Source organism: Oncorhynchus kisutch, linkage group LG22 (genome assembly GCF_002021735.2).
Source record: "Oncorhynchus kisutch isolate 150728-3 linkage group LG22, Okis_V2, whole genome shotgun sequence".
Classification (NCBI taxonomy): domain Eukaryota; kingdom Metazoa; phylum Chordata; class Actinopteri; order Salmoniformes; family Salmonidae; genus Oncorhynchus; species Oncorhynchus kisutch.
This window is the reverse complement of record NC_034195.2, coordinates 36,919,102-36,942,224: the sequence shown is the minus strand read 5'-3', so window position 1 is coordinate 36,942,224 and position 23,123 is coordinate 36,919,102. Positions and strand designations below refer to the sequence as shown.

General features: G+C 43.4%; 1 protein-coding gene across 1 annotated transcript in view; it reads right to left on the bottom strand.

The window, feature by feature from the left end:
* The window catches only part of LOC109866989 (uncharacterized), a 160,836-nt gene extending 138,495 nt beyond the window's left edge, over nt 1-22,341 (bottom strand). Inside the window, exon 1 of the mRNA XM_031801753.1 lies at nt 21,178-22,341. The gene's annotated coding sequence lies outside the window, so the exon portion shown is untranslated. The remainder of the gene's footprint in view (nt 1-21,177) is intronic.
* Nucleotides 22,342-23,123: the final 782 nt, after the last annotated feature.

The following is a 23,123-nucleotide window of genomic DNA, read 5'->3' as shown; positions in this document are numbered from 1 at the left end:
TTTAGTGGGTCTAGGGTGTCAGATAAGATAGAGGTGATATGGTCCTTAACTAGCCTCTCAAAGCACTTCATGATTACAGAATGTATTCAAATGAAATGTGTTTTCCACATTTAACCCAACCCCTCTGATTCAGAGAGGTGTAGGGAATTGCCTTTATTGACATCCACGTCATCGGCACCCGGGGAACAGTTGTTTTGGGGGGTTAACTGCCTTGCTCAGGGGCAGAAGGACAGATTTTTACATTGTCGGCTCAGAGATTCGATCCAGCACCTTTCGTTGACTGGCCAAACACTCCTACCTGCAAGGCTACTTGCCGCCCCTACTATTTACAGATGGGCTGTATACAGCTGCAGCGATTGGTAAGCTGCTCAGATAGCTGATGCTTAAAGTTAGTGAGGGTAATATGTCTCCAACTTCAGCGATTTTTGCAATTCGTTCCAGTCACTGGCAGCAGAGAACTAGAAGGAAAGGCGGCCAAAGAAGGTGTTGGCTTTGGGGAAGACCAATGAGATATACCTGCTGGAGCGCGTGCTCATTGTGGGTGTTGCTGTGGTGACCAGTGAGCTGAGATAAGGCGGAGCTTTACCTAGAAATATGAAGTGAGGGCCAGCCGACGAGAGCATACAGGTTGCAGTGGTGGGTAGTATATGGGGCTTTGGTGACAAAACAGATGGCACTGTGATAGACTGCGTCCAGTTTGCTGAGTAGAGTGTCGGAGGCTATTTTGTGAGTGACACCGCCAAAGTCGAGGATTGGTAGGATAGTTTAATGAAGATCCACACACACAACACCACTCTCTCTGATCCCAGCCTGCCAGCTTAGTGGATTCTGCCACTAGCATAGTCAGTGTAGTCAGCTCAACTATCCAAGAATCCAAGATGGCGTAGCAGTAAGTCGTCCTGTCGTGTCGTGTCCCTGTATATTTTGTTTATATTTTGTTTATTTTTCGTTTTTTTACATATTTCTCGTTTTTTACATAGCTATCCCTTTAAAAACATTTTGCTAAACCTAAGCTTCCAAATACGCTGGATCTTCACAACTAGCTATCCAGCTAAACCGCAACCCTGGACGATTACCCCTGGCTAGCGTTTCCACCCACTTAGCTTGAAGCTAGCCCGGCCTGCGCTACCACCGTAGCATACTCCTGAGCTACAATACCCGGGCCCACGACCGGTCTATCGATGTCACCGCATGAAGAGGAATAAACAGACTCACCCCATCGCGACGTCCCCCAAAGGCTAACTCTCTAGCCCTCGCTATCTCCCTGCTTGCTAATTCGGCCTGCTAACTGCTAGCTTGTCCAGCTCCGGTCCGCTAACTGCTACCTTGTCTAGCCCGGGCCTACAAACTGTTAGCTTGTTAGCACAGGCCTGCTAACCGCCTGAATCGCCGCGTCCCAAACGCCCTCCGGACCCATATTTACTTTCTATCTCTTTTGACTTTTAATTTGTTTATACCTTCCGGAAATCTGCCTCACCCAATGTGATACGGAATCGCTATTATTTTTTATTTATTTTTAGAACACACTCAAGAACCTCCAGAAGCTAACCAGCTAACTAGCTACAAGCTATTTAGTCATTGTTCGTTTTTTTAACCTGGATAACACTCGCCAGTCCAGCTTCCCTTCCCCATCCACCGCTGCCCCCTGGACACTGATCTCTTGGCTACATAGCTGATGCACGCTGGACTGTCCATAAATCACAGTACTCCATTCTGCTTGTTTGTTTTATCTGTTGGCCCCGTTGCCTAGTCTACGCCATTTTACCTGCTGTTGTTGTGCTAGCTGATTAGCTGTTGTCTCACCTACTGTTTTAGCTAGCTTTCCCAATTCAACACCTGTGATTACTGTATGCCTCGCTGTATGTCTCTCTCAAATGTCAATATGCCTTGTATACTGTTGTTCAGGTTAGTTATCATTGTTTTAGTCCACAATGGAGCCCCTAGTTCCACTCTTCATACCCCTGATAACTCCTTTGTCCCACCTCCCACACATGCGGTGACCTCACCCATTACTACCAGCATGTCCAGAGATACAACCTCTCTCATCATCACCCAGTGCCTGGGCTTACCTCCGCTGTACCCGCACCCCACCATACCCCTGTCTGCGCATTATGCCCTGAATATATTCTACCATGCCCAGAAACCTGCTCCTCTTATTCTCTGTCCCCAACGCTCTAGGCGACCAGTTTTGATAGCCTTTAGCCGCACCCTCATACTACTCCTTCTCTGTTCCGCGGGTGATGTGGAGGTAAACCCAGGCCCTGCATGTCCCCAGGCACCCTCATTTGTTGACTTCTGTGTTCGAAAAAGCCTTGGTTTCATGCATGTCAACATCAGAAGCCTCCTCCCTAAGTTTGTCTTACTCACTGCTTTAGCACACTCTGCTAACCCTGATGTCCTTGCTGTGTCTGAATCCTGGCTCAGGAAGGCCACCAAAAATTCAGAGATTTCCATACCCAACTATAACATCTTCCGTCAAGATAGAACTGCCAAAGGGGGAGGAGTTGCAGTTTACTGCAGAGATGGCCTGCAAAGTAATGTCATACTTTCCAGGTCCATACCCAAACAGTTCGAACTACTAATTTTGAAAATTACTCTCTCCAGAAATAAGTCTCTCACGGTTGCCGCCTGCTACCGACCCCCCTCAGCTCCCAGCTGTGCCCTGGACACCATTTGTGAATTGATCGCCCCCCATCTAGCTTCAGAGTTTGTTCTGTTAGGTGACCTAAACTGGGATATGCTTAACACCCCGCCAGTCCTACAATCTAAGCTAGATGCCCTCAATCTCACACAAATCATCAAGGAACCCACCAGGTACAACCCTAACTCTGTAAACAAGGGCACCCTCATAGACGTCATCCTGACCAACTGGCCCTCCAAATACACCTCCGCTGTCTTCAACCAGGATCTCAGCGATCACTGCCTCATTGCCTGTATCCGCTACGGAGCCGCAGTCAAACGACCACCCCTCATCACTGTCAAGCGCTCCCTAAAACACTTCTGTGAGCAGGCCTTTCTAATCGACCTGGCCCGGGTATCCTGGAAGGACATTGACCTCATCCCGTCAGTTGAGGATGCCTGGTCATTCTTTAAAAGTAACTTCCTCACCATTTTAGATAAGCATGCTCCGTTCAAAAAATGCAGAACTAAGAACAGATACAGCCCTTGGTTCACCCCAGACCTGACTGCCCTCGACCAGCACAAAAACATCCTGTGGCGGACTGCAATAGCATCGAATAGTCCCCGTGATATGCAACTGTTCAGGGAAGTCCGGAACCAATACACGCAGTCAGTCAGGAAAGCTAAGGCCAGCTTCTTCAGGCAGAAGTTTGCATCCTGTAGCTCCAACTCCAAAAAGTTCTGGGACACTGTGAAGTCCATGGAGAACAAGAGCACCTCCTCCCAGCTGCCCACTGCACTGAGGCTAGGTAACACGGTCACCACTGATAAATCCATGATTATCGAAAACTTCAATAAGCATTTCTCAACGGCTGGCCATGCCTTCCGCCTGGCTACTTCAACCTCGGCCAACAGCTCCGCCCCCCCCGCAGCTCCTCGCCCAAGCCTCTCCAGGTTCTCCTTTACCCAAATCCAGATAGCAGATGTTCTGAAAGAGCTGCAAAACCTGGACCCGTACAAATCAGCTGGGCTTGACAATCTGGACCCTCTATTTCTGAAACTATCTGCCACCATTGTCGCAACCCCTATTACCAGCCTGTTCAACCTCTCTTTCATCTCGTCTGAGATCCCCAAGGATTGGAAAGCTGCCGCAGTCATCCCCCTCTTCAAAGGGGGAGACACCCTGGACCCAAACTGTTACAGACCTATATCCATCCTGCCCTGCCTATCTAAGGTCTTCGAAAGCCAAGTCAACAAACAGGTCACTGACCATCTCGAATCCCACCGTACCTTCTCCGCTGTGCAATCTGGTTTCCGAGCCGGTCATGGCTGCACCTCAGCCACACTCAAGGTACTAAACGACATCATAACCGCCATCGATAAAAGACAGTACTGTGCAGCCGTCTTCATCGACCTCGCCAAGGCTTTCGACTCTGTCAATCACCATATTCTTATCGGCAGACTCAGTAGCCTCGGTTTTTCGGATGACTGCCTTGCCTGGTTCACCAATTACTTTGCAGACAGAGTTCAGTGTGTCAAATCGGAGGGCATGCTGTCCGGTCCTCTGGCAGTCTCTATGGGGGTGCCACAGGGTTCAATTCTCGGGCCGACTCTTTTCTCTGTGTATATCAATGATGTTGCTCTTGCTGCGGGCGATTCCCTGATCCACCTCTACGCAGACGACACCATTCTATATACTTTCGGCCCGTCTCTGGACACTGTGCTATCTAACCTCCAAACAAGCTTCAATGCCATACAACACTCCTTCCGTGGCCTCCAACTGCTCTTAAACGCTAGTAAGACCAAATGCATGCTTTTCAACCGGTCGCTGCCTGCACCTGCATGCCCGACTAGCATCACCACCCTGGATGGTTCCGACCTAGAATATGTGGACGTCTATAAGTACCTAGGTGTCTGGCTAGACCGCAAACTCTCCTTCCAGACTCATATCAAACATCTCCAATCGAAAATCAAATCAAGAGTCGGCTTTCTATTCCGCAACAAAGCCTCCTTCACTCAAGCCGCCAAGCTTACCCTAGTAAAACTGACTATCCTACCGATCCTCGACTTCGGCGATGTCATCTACAAAATGGCTTCCAACACTCTACTCAGCAAACTGGATGCAGTCTATCACAGTGCCATCCGTTTTGTCACTAAAGCACCTTATACTACCCACCACTGCGACTTGTATGCTCTAGTCGGCTGGCCCTCGCTACATATTCGTCGCCAGACCCACTGGCTCCAGGTCATCTACAAGTCTATGCTAGGTAAAGCTCCGCCTTATCTCAGCTCACTGGTCACGATGGCAACACCCATCCGTAGCACGCGCTCCAGCAGGTGTATCTCACTGATCATCCCTAAAGCCAACACCTCATTTGGCCGCCTTTCGTTCCAGTACTCTGCTGCCTGTGACTGGAACGAATTGCAAAAATCGCTGAAGTTGGAGACTTTTATCTCCCTCACCAACTTCAAACATCAGCTATCTGAGCAGCTAACCGATCGCTGCAGCTGTACATAGTCTATTGGTAAATAGCCCACCCTTTTCACCTACCTCATCCCCGTACTGTTTCTATTTATTTACTTTTCTGCTCTTCTGCACACCAATATCTCTACCTGTACATGACCATCTGATCTTTTATCACTCCAGTGTTAATCTGCAAAATTGTAATTATTTGCCTACCTCCTCATGCCTTTTGCACACATTGTATATAGACCCCCCCTTCGTTTTCTACTGTGTTATTGACTTGTTAATTGTTTACTCCATGTGTAACTCTTTGTTGTATGCTCACACTGCTATGCTTTATCTTGGCCAGGTCGCAGTTGCAAATGAGAACTTGTTCTCAACTAGCCTACCTGGTTAAATAAAGGTGAAATAAAATAAAAAATATCCCCAATGAGATTGTGTCTGTGTCTCAATTCCTGTCAATAGGGTTACTTATTGTTAGATCCCTCACTTCCAAGGCAGTCATAGTCAATGAACTAATCACTGATCATAATCTTGATGTAATTTCCCTGACTGAAATGTGATTGGCCTGATACATTTAAATGAGGCCTCTCCTCCTGGTTACACTAGTGACCATATACCCTGCACATCCTGCAGAAGCGGAGGTTTACAGGCCTCCTGGGCCATATACAGCGTTCCTCACTGAGTTCCCTGAATTCCTATCGGACCTTGTAGTCATGGCAGATAATATTAACTTTTTTGGTGATTTTAATATTCACATGGAAAAGTACACAGACCCACTCCAAAAGGCTTTCGTAACAATCATCTACTAAGTTTTGTCCAACATATCTCCGGACCTACTCATTGTCACAGTCCTACCTGTTGCGATTTCGTTCTAAAGGTAGGTAAGGAGTCAAGCGCAGGAGAGCAGAGATGTCAATGTAGCGTTTTTAATAGGCAAGTCCAAAAACGGTACAGGTACAATCACCAAAAAAACACCCAATACAATGGGAACTCACAGTTACACACGGAAGGAGAAAAAAACAACACTCCTTAATATAATAAACACACGTGAATAAACTGAGGAAAGCGTCCACAAGCAACATGAAAATAATCCCGCACAAACCTAAGCGGGGAAACAGGGGTAAATATACACACAGGAATTAAAGCAAATGAAAAACAGGTGTGAATGAACCAAAGACAAAACAAAAGGAAAAAGAAAAATTGATTGTGATGGCTAGTAGGCCGGCGACGCCGACCGCCGAGCACCGCCCGAACAGGAAGAGGAACCACCTTCGGTGGAAGTCGTGACAATACCCAGGATCTAGTTTTATCCCGTGGAATAAATACTGTGGAACTAAATGTTTTTCCTCATAATCCTGGACTATCGGATCACCATTTTATTACGTTTGCAACAAATGATCTGCTCAGTCCCAAAGAAAAGATCAGCAAAAGCTGTGCTTTAAATTCCCGGACAATCCAAAGATTCCCAGATGCCCTTCCAGACTCCCTCCACCTACACAGGGGCATCGCAAGGACGAGTACAAATCGATTAACCACCTAATTGAGAATCTCAATTTAACTTTGCGTAATACCCTAGATGCAGTCGCACCCCTAAAACAAACAAAAAACATTTGTCACAAGAAATATGCTCCCTGATATACAGAAAATACCAGAACCCTGAAACAAGCTCCCAGAAAATCTTCCAACCAACTTCAAAAGAAAGTACCAACCAATATGGAAGAGCCCTCACTGCTGCTCGATCATCATATTTTTCAAACCTAACTGAAGAGAATAAGAACAATCCAACATTTATTTTTGGTACTGTCGTAAAGCTAACTAAAAAGCAACATTCAACAAGAGAGGATAGCTTCCACTTCAGCAGTGATAAATGAATGAACTTCTTTGATGAAAAGATCATGATCTTTAGAAAGCAAATTACGGACTCCACTTTGAATCTGCGTATTTCTCCAAAGCTCAGTTGTCCTGAGTCTCTACAGAACTGCCAGGACCTACTGTAGGATCAATGGAGACACTCAAGCTTTTAAATCCTGCATCTCCTGACACACTCATGAACATATTCATATTCATTCAAACCATCAAGCTGCATACTGGACCCTATTCCAACTAAACTACTGAAAGAGCTACTTCCTGTGCTTGACACTCCTATGTTGAACATAATAAATGGCTCCCTATCCACCGGATGTGTCCCAACTCACTAAAAGTGGCAGTAATAAAGCCTCTTTTGAAAAAGCCAAAACTTTAGCCGGAAAATGTAAAAAACTATAGGCCTATATCGAATCTCCCACCTCTCAGAAAAAAAGCTGTTCCTGAAGATAAATAATTTATACAACATGCTTCAGTCTGGTTTTAGACCCCATCATAGCACTGAGACTGCACTCGTGAAGGTGGTAAATTACCTTTTAATGGCGTCAGACCAAGGCTCTGCATATTTCCTTGTGCTCCTAGACCATAGTGCTGCTTTTGATATCATCGATCATCACATTCTTTTGGAGAGATGAGAAACCCTACTTGGTCTAGACGGACAAGTTCTTGCCTGGTTTAGATCTTATATGTTGGAAAGATATCAGTTTGTCTCTGCGGATGGTTTGTTTCGGGGGTTCCTCAAGATTCCGTTTTAGGACCACTATTGTTTTCACTAAATATTCTAACTCTTGGTGATGTCATTCTGAAACACAATGTCAACTTTCACTGCTATGCGGACGACACACAACTGTACATTTCGATGGAACCCGGTGAAGCGGCCTCCCGGGTGGCGCAGTGGTTAAAGGCGCTGTACTGCAGCGCCAGCTGTGCCATCAGAGACTCTGGGTTTGCGCCCAGGCTCTGTCGTAACCGGCCGCGACCGGGAGGTCCGTGGGGCGACGCACAATTGGCCTAGCGTCGTCCGGGATAGGGAGGGCTTGGCCAGTAGGGATGTCCTTGTCTCATCGCGCACCAGCAACTACTGTGGCTGGCCGGGCGCAGTGCGCGCTAACCAAGGTTGCCAGGTGCACGGTGTTTCCTCCGACACATTGGTGCGGATGGCTTCCGGGTTGGATGCGCGCTGTGTTAAGAAGCAGTGCGGCTTGGTTGGGTTGTGTATCGGAGGACGCATGACTTTCAACCTTCGTCTCTCCCGAGCCCGTACGGGAGTTGTAGCGATGAGACAAGATAGTAGCTACTAAAACAATTGGATACCATGAAAAAGGGGTAAAAATTTAAATAAATAAATAAAAAGAACATGGTGAAACACCAAAATTGCCTACCCTGGAAGCCTGTGTTTCAGACATAAGGAAGTGGACGGCAGCACATGTTTACCTTTTAAACTCGGACAAAATGGAAATGGTATTTCTAGGTCCCAAGAAACAATAAGATCTGCTGTTGGATCTGACAATTAATCTTGATGGTTGTACAGGCGTCAAATAAAACTGTGAAGGACCTCTGCGTTACTCTGGACCCTGACCTCTGTTTTGACGAACGTATCAAGAATGTTTGAAGGACAGCTTTTTTTCATCGTAACATTGCAAAAATCTAAAACGTTTTGTCCAGAAATTATGCAGAAAAGCTAATCCATGCTTTTGTCACTTCAAGATTAGACTATTGCAATGCTCTACTCTCCCGCTACCCGGATAAAGCACTAAATAAACTTCAGTTGGTGATAAACATGGCTGCTAGAATCCTGACTATAATCAAAACATTTGATCATATTACTCCAGTGCTAGCCTCTCTACATTGGCTTCCTGTTAAGGCTAGGGCTGATTTCAAGGTTTTACTGCACATCTGCAAAGCATTACATGGGTTTGCTCCTACCTACAGTATGTCTCCAATTTGGTCCTGCCGTACATACCTAAACGTACGCTATGGTCACAAGACGCAGGCCTCCTTATTGTCCCTAGAATTTCTAAACAAACAGCTGGAGGCAGGGCTTTCTCCAATAGAGCTCCATTTTTTATGGAATGATCTGCCTATCCACGTGAGAGACGCAGACTCGGTCTTGACCTTTAAGTCTTTACTGAAGACTCATCTCTTCAGTAGGTCCTATGATTGAGTGTAGTCTGGTCCAGGAGTGCGAAGGTGAACGGCAAGGCACTGGAGGGACGAACTGCCCTTGCTGTCTCTGCCTGACCGGCTCCCCTCTCTCCACTGGGATTCTCTGCCTCTGATCCTATTACGGGGGCTGAGTCACTGGCTTACTAGTGCTCTTCTATGAGCCACAGACATGATCTTTCTGTCCAGTTTTGCGCCCCTTAGGCTTGTGCGGTGGAGGAAATCTTTGTGGGCTATACTCAGCCTTGTCTCACAATAGTAAGTTGGTGGTCTGTTGATATCCCTCTAGTGGTGTGGGGGCTGTGCTTTGGCAAAGTGGGTGGGGTTATATCCTGCCTGGTTGGCCATGTCCGGGGGTATCGTCGGAGGGGGCCACAGTGTTCCCCGACCCACCCCTGTCTCAGTCTCCCGTATCTATGCTGCAATAGTCTATGTGCCAGGGGGATATGGTCAGTCTATTATATCTGGTGTAATTCTCCTGCCTTATCTGTTGTCCTGTGTGAATTTAAGCATGCTCCCTCTAATTCTCTCTCTCTTTCCCTCTCTCCCTCTCCTCCCGGAGGACCTGAGCCCTAGGATCATGCCTCAGGACTACTTGGCCTGATGACTCCTGGCTGTCCCCAGTCCCTCTGGTCGTGCTGCTGCTCCAGTTTCAACTGTTCTGCCTGCGGCTAGGGAAACCTGACCTGTTCGGGAGTATGCAAGCTAGCTAACTAGCAAGTTCAACACAAATGGTACATATTTACAACAGACACTATTTAGCTCCAAACATCAAGACATCAGGATTTTGGCACTTACATTTAGCAGCACGCACAATAAACATCAGAAAGAAAAACAATTTAATCTAAGGAGGTAGAATAAGCAGGAGAGAAAAACAGGTTGGTCATCAGAATAGAACCTACAGACTGCCTGAGGCCCTGCCTGGTTGGGTATTACACTAAGTCCCGGGGAAAAAGGCTGCTGATTGGCTAATACAATTACGATGATTGGCGTGACCTTATTGCAATAGGAAAACCAAAATGAAAGTTGGGGTCGAGGAAAGGAAATGAGCTGGCCGTTTTTACAGACAGATTTTCACCAGTCTAATGTCCATTGCTCGTTTTTCTTGGCCCAAGCAAGTCTCTTCTTCCAATTGGTGTCCTTTAGTAGTGGTTTCTTTGCATCAATTCGACCATGAAAAGGCCTGATACTGAACAGTTGATGTTGAGATGTGTCTGTTACCCGAATTTGGGTTGCAATCTGAGGTGCAACATATCCTCTGAATGAACTTATCCTCTGCAGCAGAGGTAACTCTGGGTCTTCCATTCCTGTGGCTGTTCTCGTAAGAGCCAGTTTCATCATAGCGTTTCATGGTTATTGCGAGTGCACTTGAAGAAACTTTCAAAGTTCTTGAAATGTGCCTTATTGACTTATGTCTTAACTTCTTGGTGACAGGGGGCAGTATTTTCACGTCCGGATGAAATGCATGCCCAAATTCAACTGCTTGCTACTCATCCCCAGAAGATAAGATATGCATATTATTAGTAGATTTGGATAGAAAAAACGGAAGTTTCTAAAACTGTTTGAATCATGTCTGTGAGTATAACAGAACTTATTTAGAAGGCGAAACCCATGGGACAAACATTTTTTAAAGTCACTCTATTTTCAATGAGTTTTCAGTTCCTTGCAGTTCCTATCGCTTCCACTAGATGTCAACAGTCTTCCGAAATTGGTTGAGGTTTTTCTTTTGTGTAATGAAGAAGTATGACCATCTTGAACGAGGATAACTTGAAGTGTACTGTTAGATAGAGGTGCGTGACCAGAAAGCTAGCTAAAGTTTGTTTTCCTCCTGTATTGAACACAGATCATCCCGTCTTCAATTTTATCGATTATTTACGTAAAAAAATACCTAAAGTTGCATCCCAAAAGTAGTTTGAAATGTTTTGGCAAATTTTACAGGTAACTTTTGAGATATTTTGTAGTCACTTTTTTGTAGCAAGTTGGAACCGGTGTTTTCTGGATCAAACACGCAAAATAAATCAACATTTTGGATATATATCGACGGAATAAATCAAACAAAAGGACCATTTGTGATGTTTATGGGACATATTGGAGTACCAACAAAAGAAGCTCGTCAAAGGTCAATTATATTTTTATTTCTGCGTTTTGTGTCGCGCCTGCAGGGTTGAAATATGCTTCTCTCTCTTTGTTTACTATAGTGCTATCCTCAGATAATAGCATCGTTTGCTTTCGCCGAAAAGCCTTTTTGAAATCTGACATGTTGGCTGGATTTACAACAAGTGTAGCATTAATTTGTTATGTGTGATTTCATGAAAGTTTGATTTTTATAGTAATTTATTTGAATTTGGCGCTCAGCATTTTCACTGGCTTCTGTCCAGGTGGGACGCTAGCGTTATAATGGACTGTCATTTCCTTTGCTTATTTGAGCTGTTCTTGCCATAATATGGACTTGGTCTTTTACCAAATAGGGCTATCTTCTGTATGCCCCCCCCTACCGTGTCACAACACAACTGATTGGATCAAATGGATTAAGAAGGAAAGAAATTCCACAAATCAACAAGGTACACCTGTTAATTTAAATGCATTACAGGTGACTACCTCATGAAACTGGTTGAGAGAATGACAAGAGTGTGCAAAGCTGTCATCAAGGCAAAGGGTGGCTACTAAATTTAAATATTTTTTGATTTGTTTAACACTTTTTTGGTTACTACAGTGGTTCCTCCTTTAAAAGTTGTGTCATACTGCGCCACACCCTGTGGCACGTAATTTAATTCTCAGCCATTTCTTCTGTTACTGCAAGTTATTGCTAGTTTGACCACCAGAGGGCATCTTTGAGAAGCATTTTATAGTATTCTGTTTTGGCATTACCAGAGAATTTTCAACCTTTTTTGTAATAACATAGTATATGGGATTGATTTTAAGAAATTTGGCTTAACCAATTTGATTAGTAGTCAATTTGATGAATTATCAGTTTGTAAATTCAGACCATTTCGCTCTCGGGGGGCACACTGGACATTAGAGCCGAGGAGTATGGTTAATTTGAGCGTTCTGGCCTTATAACGGCAGTCAAGCACCCAAGCTAATGTTGGCTAGCTACTTCCAGACACAAATGAGATGGCTCTGACCATTTTACTCGGCCTAGCAGCGCTGGTAAGACAGTTTTCATGTTAACCAGAGTGTAAATGTGCTGCTGGAAACAAGTTTTTTCCCGACGTTTACTGACACCGGCCATATTCAACGGGTGTTGAGCGCAAGTAAAATTATTATTCTGCGCTCTGGTACACTCAGACGTGAGTGCTCTGAAATCTGTGTTGATAGTAGGTTGGACACATTACATTTTTAACAACGTTCTTTTCTGATAAAAACGAGTTCATTGCATCCGCCGTGGAGCCCAGTGTCACAACCTTTATTTCCTTTGTTTTGTCGTTATTTAGTATGGTCAGGGCGTGAGTTGGGGTGGGCAGTCTATGTTTGTTTTTCTATGATTTTGGGATTTCTATGTTTCGGCCTAGTATGGTTCTCAATCAGAGGCTGGTGTCATTAGTTGTCTCTGATTGAGAATCATACTTAGGTAGCCTGGGTTTCACTGTTTGTTTGTGGGGGATTATTTATGTTAGTTGCTTGTGTCAGCACATTCCTTATGATAGCTTCATGGTCGTTATTTGTTTATTGTTTTTGTACAGTTTATTTCATGTTTTTCATCATCTATTAAATGATGCATTCACACCACCATGCGCTTTGGTCCTCTTCTTACGACGATCGTGACACCCAGTTTCTTATTATGACCATATTTCCCAGCTGCTTGCCGTCGTTTTAACAAAACCGTTAAAAAACAGGCCTTATTTTAGTGCATTTTTCACCCTGCCAGCTCCTATTAGTTCTATTGAGCACCATGGCACCAACTCGCCTTCCGAACGTTCTAATCCCAGCATTTTGTTCAATGTCACAGTGCCTGCTTTGCTTTTGTTGGCAAGGAGACATGCTCACATTGTTTTATTGTTAAAATGTAAACAACAAAAATTATATTGAAACTCTGCGGTCTTCCCATTGTTTCCTCTGGGGGAAATATAGGCATGTCTGTCTATTTTTCCAAATATCTCACAACGTGTATATTTAGATTTTTTTCAAGCCAGGTATAACCGGTGTGAAATGGCTAGCTTGTTAGCGGGGTGCGCGCTAATAGCGTTTCAATTGGTGACGTCACTCGATCTGAGACCTTGAAGTAGTTGTTCCCTTCGCACTGCATAGGTCGTGGCTTTTGTGGAGCGATGGGTAACGATACTTCGAGGGTGGCTGTTGTCTATGTGTGCAGAGGGTCCATGGTTCGAGCCCAGGTAGGGACGAGGAGAGGGATGGAAGCAAAACTGTAACACGGGCACCTTTTTAATCAGGAGAATCTCCTCTTTGTAATTATGTAAGTCTGGGCAGCGAGCTCGTTTGTAATCGATCGCTAGATGAGAAATAAAATATTTTATTTTTACCATACTTTTTCATTACGCAGACATAAGCACAGTTGCCACCATCGAGGTGCGGATGTTTACTTTCTACACAAGTTTTTTTCCAGTTTCGTCCGACGAACAGATTGTAGTGGTAAAATAAAAATAAGCATCACTCCAGTCAAAACCTGGCCGTGCTGCTGCTCCAGTTTCAACTGTTCTGCCTGCGGCTATGGAACCCTGAACTGTTCACCGGACGTGCTACCTGTCCCAGACCAGCTGTTTCAACTCTCTAAAGACAGCAGGAGTGGTAGAGATACTCTGAATGATCGGCTATGAAAAGCCAACTGACATTTACTCCTGAGGTGCTGGCCTGTTGCACCCTCGACAACCACTGTGATTATTATTATTTGACCCTGCTGGTCATCTATGGTCATTTGAACATCTTGGCCATGTTCTGTTATAATCTCCACCTGGCACAGCCAGAAGAGGACTGGCCACCCCTCATAGCCTGGTTCCTCTCTAGGTTTCTTCCTAGGTTCTGGCCTTTCTAGGGAGTTTTTCCTAGCCAACGTGCTTTTACACCTGCATTGCTTGCTGTTTGGCGTTTTAGGCTGGGTTTCTGTACAGCACTTTGTGACATCAGCTGATGTAAGAAGGGCTTTATAAATAAATTTGATTGATTGATTTGATTTAAAACAGGCTCTGTGAATGTTCGATTCCATTAATTCGCTATGGGCTCGCCCTAGTGTTCCAGTTTAGCCAACGTTCTTAAGCCGTTTTCAGCCTTGGGTGAATTTTGACTCGTTGTATTGTCCAGCCTATAGATAGCCAGAACGAATTTACGAAAACACCCGAATGTCCATTGAGAAAGCACAACGACTGTACCATTTAGCTAAGCTAAGAATGACGACAATAATCAAGTCAATAAACATTGGGTAGCTAGATAGCCTATAGTTAATATACTGTTTGATGTATAACTAGTAATGTTAGGTAGCTAGCTAACATACCGGTACATACTGCTGTAATGATATGCAATGTGGTTCATAAGGACAGCGTAGCTAACAAATTGTCAGCCAACATAACGTGTAAGGTAACATATTTGAAAAGTCATTACTTTATTACATTGAGTAGCAAGCTACCCCTTGGTTGTTAGGGCAAATCTGGTCTGTGTCAGGAGAGGGGGGTTTTCACACCTAGCTCGGCTTTTAGACTATTCTTTAGTAAAGGTTGAAAGTCTATTGTTCAGCTATTAGCCCTCCTCCCCAACTTGCAACAAATTGCTGTTCCCATCTCATTTCTTTCCCTCTTCCATGCGTCATCATTCATCATTTTCAGTGGCTCGCTTGTGGGCGTGCTGGCAGGACATGGTAGCATCTTCGGTTGTGCATCAAGAATTCTGCATACAGTAGCACGTTTGTATGAAGGTGTGGTTGTTCACAGGCAAATTGTTATATGCTATGAAGGTACATTTGTGTCTTTTTGTCGAGAGCAAAAACTTTTTTATTTTCAATCAAAACTTTTTTCAGACCCAAAGGATGTCAAAGCGGATACCTACGAAGATGGCATCTCAGGGAAGCATCACTGGGCTGTATTGAAGTATCCTAAAAATGACATTTGCTGCTTTAGATTGAATGGTCATATCTCAGTTATTGTTTTCAGATCTATGAAAAATAAGCTGTTTTCTTTACTTTCAGAGAGCGAGCTGACCAAGGGGTCGAAAATGAAGAAATTGCCAGATGTTCATTGTCCGAGGAACAGGGCGTGGAAGCTTTATTGCTGGCAAAAGTGTCCATAACCAGAGGTAATTAAACTGTTCTGTGTTCTTTTTCTCAATCTCTGCCTGTCTTGTTGTACATGGAACCTGTCTCACATGCACTCATTTAAAAAAAACTTAAGATGTCAGCTGCTAATTTTCAGATTTACACCACATAAACACAGCCATTTTCACTGGACTATCTGTTGCTGCTATGTCAGGATTTCCCTGGAGGTTAGCCTTGCAATAACCAAGTAGTGAGACACATAGCCCTCTATATTTAAATGTTTCAGGTACACTCCAATAGGTGTCTGCGTCACATACAGTATCTTCTATTGAAATTATCTTCTATTGTTTGTCCTCAAGTGTCTGTTTTCAGCAAAAAGTACTCTGTAGCCACTTAGTGTGGACAGCAGGTGAGACCACACACACACACAATAACAGTCTCTTCATTTCATCCCTTCTCCCTAAATCCTCTAGGTTATATCAGCAGTTTTGGTGAACCCCTCCCGCATCTGAACTGGCTGACACAGAGGGCACAGCATCATCATAGGTGAGATGTCACTTGGTCGGGTCAACAGGAAGTACTAATAAAAAGATGCTTTACATTGAAATACAAACAGAGATGTAGTAGTCCCAGAGTTAATGATCCAAGGCCAGTTTTGCATTTCACCTCCTGATTTAAGATGACTGACTGTGTTTGAATTAAAAAACTAGGCTTAATCATGCTCTCTCTCTATCAATCTGTTCCTCGTCTGCATTGATGTGAGAGAGGAAGCCAGTCCCGTCATCGCCACCTCACCCGCTCTGAAGATAACCTTCGGGGCAACTGCGGGCCCAAGGCTGGTTAGGAGACACCGCAATTGTGAGAGAATATTAGGGTAGCACTGTAATTCATGAATCATACGCTGTCTGCCGCTGTTCTTACCTCTTTCCCTTTCTGTCTTCTACACCTCTCTTCCCACCTCATCTTTCCTCCTCATTTTATAATGCACACCATATGTGCATTGAAGTACAGGTTGAACTTGTATTTATAATATTACAATTATAATTATAATGCATTTATAACACCTGGATAATGAACTTCTTTCAATAACGCGTTTCACATTCTCCACTGGTTGAAATTAAGTATCTCATTGAAATACTATCCTGTGTCCTCAGATTAATGCAGATGAAGGGAATTAGATATGCATCGTTCTTTTTCTGTATATATGAATTACAAATCAATCATGTTTCGAGTCTACTGCATAGTTACAATGCGTAATCATTGATGTCCCAGGAGCAGGAGTGGTAAACCCTGTTGAAGTGTATAATTGTAATACATACATGCAGACACAGCATCATTCAAATAATGGAGTTTGACATGACTGAAAAATAATCTCTTAGAGATTCATACCTGAACCACACCTTTATTTGTCAAGGAAGAGTACATGATCAGTGAATATATTCAATGTACAGGCTACAATATGGGAATCTCATGCGTGGTAATAACTACAGTACATGTGTATATAGGACTTGCATCCTTGGCACAATAAAGTTATTATATTCTACTCTATCCATAGGCTTCATTAATGCCATTCAGACTTGAAGTTGATACAACCGCTATGATAGCGGAGGTTCATAGACTGGTATGAATATTAGTTCAGAACCGTTTTTGGGTCCATACACAGATCGGCTACATACTGTAGCTAGCCACACATCCATACGCATACAGTTATTTTTATACTCCACTACACAATAAGCAAGTAAATAGTTAGCTACCTACATTGAACAACTTCAGCTGCATTGCAAGGCAAGCTTACTCAATTGTACATTCAATATGCACAAATGTTTGTCTCTACATTAACTAACATATTCCTCTCAATTGATTTTGTTTTTGCTTGACTCGTTGTGACATTATAGCAACTTACATCTGGTTCCACCGTAATGTTTTGTCAGCCATCTTTATTGAAGCCACAAGGCAAGGGTGGCTCACGTCGAAATTCGTCATTGGAACCACTCGATATGATTGGTCATATAAAAACCTAAAAAAAGACCCAAATGCATAATGAGTGCACAAGCTCCCAGCTGTGGTGGTCTGGTGCAATGAAGCCATGAAGTCTCGCGGTGGAAGCTCGCTTATTTCATGTCTGACGGGTCGCCACTGGTTCAGGACTAGTTTATTACTAGCCACCCATTCCAAAACTGACTGCAACTCTTTGTTTATGGTTGCAGTGATTTTACTAGCTGTGGTTGCTGATGTTTATACTGTTCAATCATCAGCGTACATAGACACCAGGCTTTGTTTAAAGCCTGTGGTAGATCATTAGTAAAAATAGAGAACAGTAAAGGGCCAAGACAGCTGCCTTGCGGAATACCACACATTACATGATTTACATTACAGAAGCTTCCATTAAAGAAAACACTCTGTGTTCTATTAGACAGATAGCTCTCAACCCATGATATGACAGAGGACGTAAATCCATAACACACATTTTTCCATAACAGATGATGGTCAATAATATCAAAGGCTTCACTGAAATCTAACATTACAGCCCCCACAATCTTATTATTATCGATTTCTTTCAGCCAATCATCAGTCATTTGTTTCCGTGTTGAGTGCCCTTCCCTATAAGCATTGTGAAAGTCTGTTGTTAATTTGTTCACGGAGAAATAGCATTTTTTTCCCCAAAAGATTGCTAAGAGCAGGCAGCAAGCTGATTGGTCAGCTGTTAGAACCAGTTAAGGGTGCTTTACCATTCTTGGGTAGGTATGAGAACAAACACTTTTCTCCAGGCTCAGATTAAAGATATGACAATCAGGAGATCTAGAATTAACAGAACAGGCGCTCCTATAGAAATTATTTCCACACACATAACTATGTGTAGCTTACTTGGACACCGGGTCCCCACATTTCCCACTCTCTCACCCTGAATAGCCTGAAGCCACAGGGCTGTTCTCGCAGGCTGTATTTGCCTACATGGGAGCATTGAGAAACATAGGTCGGGATTCTATGTATTTTAACCTGGTTACATGTAGCCTACATTGAACAACACAGCAGCTTTGCTGCATGTTCTGTTATTTCTGTACAAAATGGAGGGCAAAATGAAAGAATGTTGGTTTTCCCCAATTTGTGGGCGTGGTCAATGTGAATTCCTTTTTATGAATATCGACTCGGAGTGTTCAAGTTAATGATGGCATAGCGGGTGGACTAACGGCCATTGCGAGTGTACCCATAGGAGCAAAGCAGGAAGTAAAATATGTGCTAAAATATGTGCTGTGATTTGTTGATTCAACTCAACTCACATACCCAAAAATAAATTCCATTGCATGAGCCACATCAGTTGATATCATTTGAATAAACATTCTACATTACCATGGGAATTATTGTATCACAATACCAGGCAACCATTGCGAGTGCACCCAATAGTTTACCAGTCAAATTGCCTGGGTTAGAGGTTCCAAACCCATTATTTTCATTCAATTTCTATGGGTGCTGCTGCTGCATTGTGGGGGGTATTTCCTAGGCAACTGAAGACTTGTTTTCTTGTTTCAGCAAGGAGCAACAAAGTGTCATCATGTTGTTAAGAGTCCATGTTACGGCAGAAACAGACTCAACCGCAAGAGTGCCTGGCTTTCCTGTCTTTAGTCAGCTGTTCGTTCCACAATTATTTGAATTTTTTTCATTAACGGTTATGGTGGTTATTTTCTTCTCATGATGGTCTTCATCCATAACTGTCGGTTACAGAGATACACAGATTGTGTCAGCCTTACACACACACACACACACACACACACACACACACACACACACACACACACACACACACACACACACACACACACACACACACACACACACACACACACACACACACACACACACACACACACACACACACACACACACACACACACATTCCAATGCTGCTAGCACAAAGCTGGCACAAAGTTGGCACACTGGAACCATAAACAGCATACTGAGCATCCTCTATAATATCCTTTCTCTTTTCTCTGTTTGGTTTTAAACAGGAGGAATGCCAACCCCAGCACTTCCAAGGGTGATTTTTCAACACTCCAATACAAACGTGACAATGCAGAGCAAGAGGGGTGGGAAGATGAGGGAGGGAGCAAGGGATACAGCCAGGGCTGCGAGCAGTGAATAGCTGACATTCCAGTACCTGGCCTAACCTCGGAAGAGTGACCTCGCTGCCTGTGAGGGCTACCTGAACCACGTCCCTTGGCCCCACCCATCAGCTGTCAGTGGTGGGCATTAAACTGAAAAGGCACAGAGATAGAGAATCCTCATTCACAAAGCAGGGAGGGAGAGGGAGTCAGGAATCACTCTGGTGAGAAGGAGGGGTGGGGGGAGACTGAAACAACAAGCCTGAGTGCTCCAAAACATTGTTAATATTGTAAGCGGACAGACTACAGACTATGTTGGGAAATGAGAGAATGCCGAAAGCAGAAATGCCATTGTGTACCTCTCGAAGCTGTCGGGGAAAAATCACTTACAAACAGCAATGGGATTGAGGATGAGAGTAAGTTCAAAAACATTGTAAATATTGTGAGTTAACTATAGACTACATGGACAAGGCACTTCTGCAACTGTTACAGTAAGTAAAACTGCCATATATCGTAAAGGAGAGTCCGACTCTGTCTTTCCTTTGAACTGCCACACACTAGGGTATACAGTATACACACAAACACGTATGCATACGCAATAACACACCCACACACATTAACAAGCGCACACACACACACACACACACAACCACACATAAGACATGCACACACCCACACCATGCTAAATTGCTCCCCCTTTGTCCAACTGCACCTCATACATGCGCTCACAAACAGCAATGCTTCAACTCCTCCAACTTCCCCAGCGCAAACTCTCTGGACTGTAACTCAGCCTCAATGTTATCTCTTAAGTCTCTCACACACTGCTAAACCATAGAAACACTCAACTTTGGCTGACAGTAGCATACTGCTCACTATCTCTTACACAATAATAGCTCTAACTCACAAACACTGTCTTCGCAGCACTTTCTGGGCCAAATATAACTATGTTATATTCTTTATGGAAAACTTGAATGGCAGTTAGAATTCTGTGAGCAAACACATGAGTCTACAGATGTGGAATCTTAATTTGATCCTGTCCTTCCGCAGCACTTTTCCTGCACCACAGGAAATGCAAATGAGCATTGTATTGGATTAACAACAAATACTCATCCATGCATTAGACCATGAACATTCAACACGCCACTAAAAGGACCATTGCAGAAAAAAGTTGGAGAGAGTGAGTAAATGTTGGGGAGAGTGCATGAAGGTCAATCATTGACCTTTCAAACTGCGCACTGATAACTCTCTCTACCGCTCTTCATCTCAATCCCTTTTTTCACTTTCACTGCCTCCTATTTTGATTGATGATCAGTCTAATTTGCTGTCTGTATACTTTTATTTTTCAATCAATAACTGTCTATCCATTTAACTGTGCAAAGTGATATGATACTAATGTGATACTAAAGTGATAGTATGCAAACACAAAGTCACACACATGCAGAGACACACATATGTTGTACGTTTAAACCTTATGTAGCTGCGCATGACAGGGTAATTAAACACACACCAAACTGTTATACACCCCAAACCGTGGGAAGGCAAACCTGTCACACACAGTTCAATAGAAGTATCAAGACATGAATGCCAGCATTCATTCAGGGACATTCAGAGAAATCACACACATCACACACGCATGCCCTATATGCTCTAGTACAAACATGTCCCACACTCCAGCACATATGTAGGCACACACACACACACACACACACACACACACACACACGACAAATTCGGAGACCTAGAAAACCGGTCATAGAATCCTTGCTCACCTTGCCAGCTGCACACCAACTCCTCCAAGTTCCAATGAGTGTGGTGTGTAAGTCTCTCTTCCCTGGTCCGTTCCACTCTCTCCCTCTCGTTCCCTCTTCTCATCCTATACTCATCGCGTGGCTCTTGTTACGCTCCACTGCTGAGAGAGAGGGAAGAAGGGAGAGAGAGAAGGAGGGAGGGAGGGACGTAGGAAAAGAGGGACGAGTGAGTCCTGCCCAGACTGATGTGTGAAGCTCACGAAAACACGCTGGAGAGAGAAAGAATTTGGAGTGCTTCACTCAAAATCTCTCTATTTCTCTCTCCACTGCCCTCTTCTCCTCTTCTCTCCATTTATTCTTCTTCATCTGTACTTTTCCCTCTTGGTTCCCTCTCTCCACAGATCCTTGAAAGTCTCCCTTGAACCACTTTTATTTATTATCTTAATAATCCTGCCATCTATCCCCTTCTTCCTCTATTCCCCCTCTCTTTCTTTCTTTCCTCTCCTCATGCTCTCTCTCACTTTGGTGTGCAGCTGGCTCGACGAGGGACACACACCTGCCTACCTGCCCTGGTCTTATGAAAGTGGGGGATTTTCACTGTCTTCCTCTCACTCCTCCTCTTCTCCAGAAATTGTGATATAATGGGTGCAAGGGTATAGTTTCCATAACTGTCTGAACACCGAATCATTAAAAGACATAGGACTACAGTACTATTTTGGAACTCTGCGGATGCCGTGGCCACTGCATGTGTCATTGCGTAATACGGTCTCTCCTGCAGCTACAGCACCCGCATACGTGTACACACACATGCATGCACACAACCAGGCAAGCACACTCACTCATACACACACACACACACCTCTCTTTAAGGTTTAATGGCCTTGACACTCTCTTTCCAGTGGGAAGAATGCCACTGTCTGATTGGCTGGTAACTGTGTCCATTAAATCTCAAGCACGCTGGGACTCTCCTTATGGGTCATGACCTCAGAGGTAAAGAGAGGAAATGAAGAGGGGAAGAGGGAAGGAAAAGAAGTGTAAGGACCTCTGTGTAACTTCATGGTTAGTAGCCTATTCCATTGTCAGAAAGATAATCGTTCTTCTTATTATCCTTATTCTTCTATATTCTTCATCTTCTATATTCTACCTCTTCTATATTCCCCCTCTTCTATATTCTCCCTCTTCTATATTCTCCCTCTTCTATATTCTCCCTCTTCTATATTCTCTCTCTTCTATATTCTCCCTCTTCCATATTTTTCTCCTATATTCTTCTTTGACTTCTTCTATATTCGTACCCTTCTTCTTTACTCTTCTTCTAAATTCTTACTTTTCTTCTTCTTCTATATTCTTCTTTACTCTTCTTCTAAATTCTTACTTTTCTTCTTCTTCTATATTCTTCTTTACTCTTCTTCTAAATTCTTACTTTTCTTCTTCTTCTATATTCTTCTTTACTCTTCTTCTAAATTCTTACTTTTCTTCTTCTTCTATATTCTTCTTTACTCTTCTTCTATATTCTTCCTCTTCTTCTATATTCTTTTTATTCTTCTATATTCTTCTTCTTTTTCTATATTCTTCTTCTTCTATATTCTTCTTATTCTATATTCTTCATCTTCTACTTTTATATTCTTCAAACTCTACTATATTCTTCTTCTTCTTCTTCTTCTGCTTCTATATTCTTCTTCTTCTTCTACTTCTGCTTCTATATTCTTCTTCTTCAACTATATTCTTCTTCTTCTATATTATTCTTATTCTATATTCTTCTTCTCCATCTTCTACTTTTCTATTCTTCAAACTCTACTATATTCTTCTTCTTCTTCTTCTTCTGCTTCTATATTCTTCTTCTTCAACTATATTCTTCTTCTTCTATATTATTCTTATTCCTCTATATTCTTCTTCATCTTCTTCTACTTTTATATTTTTCCTATTCTACTATATTCTTCTTCTTCTTCTATATTCTTCTACTTTATTCT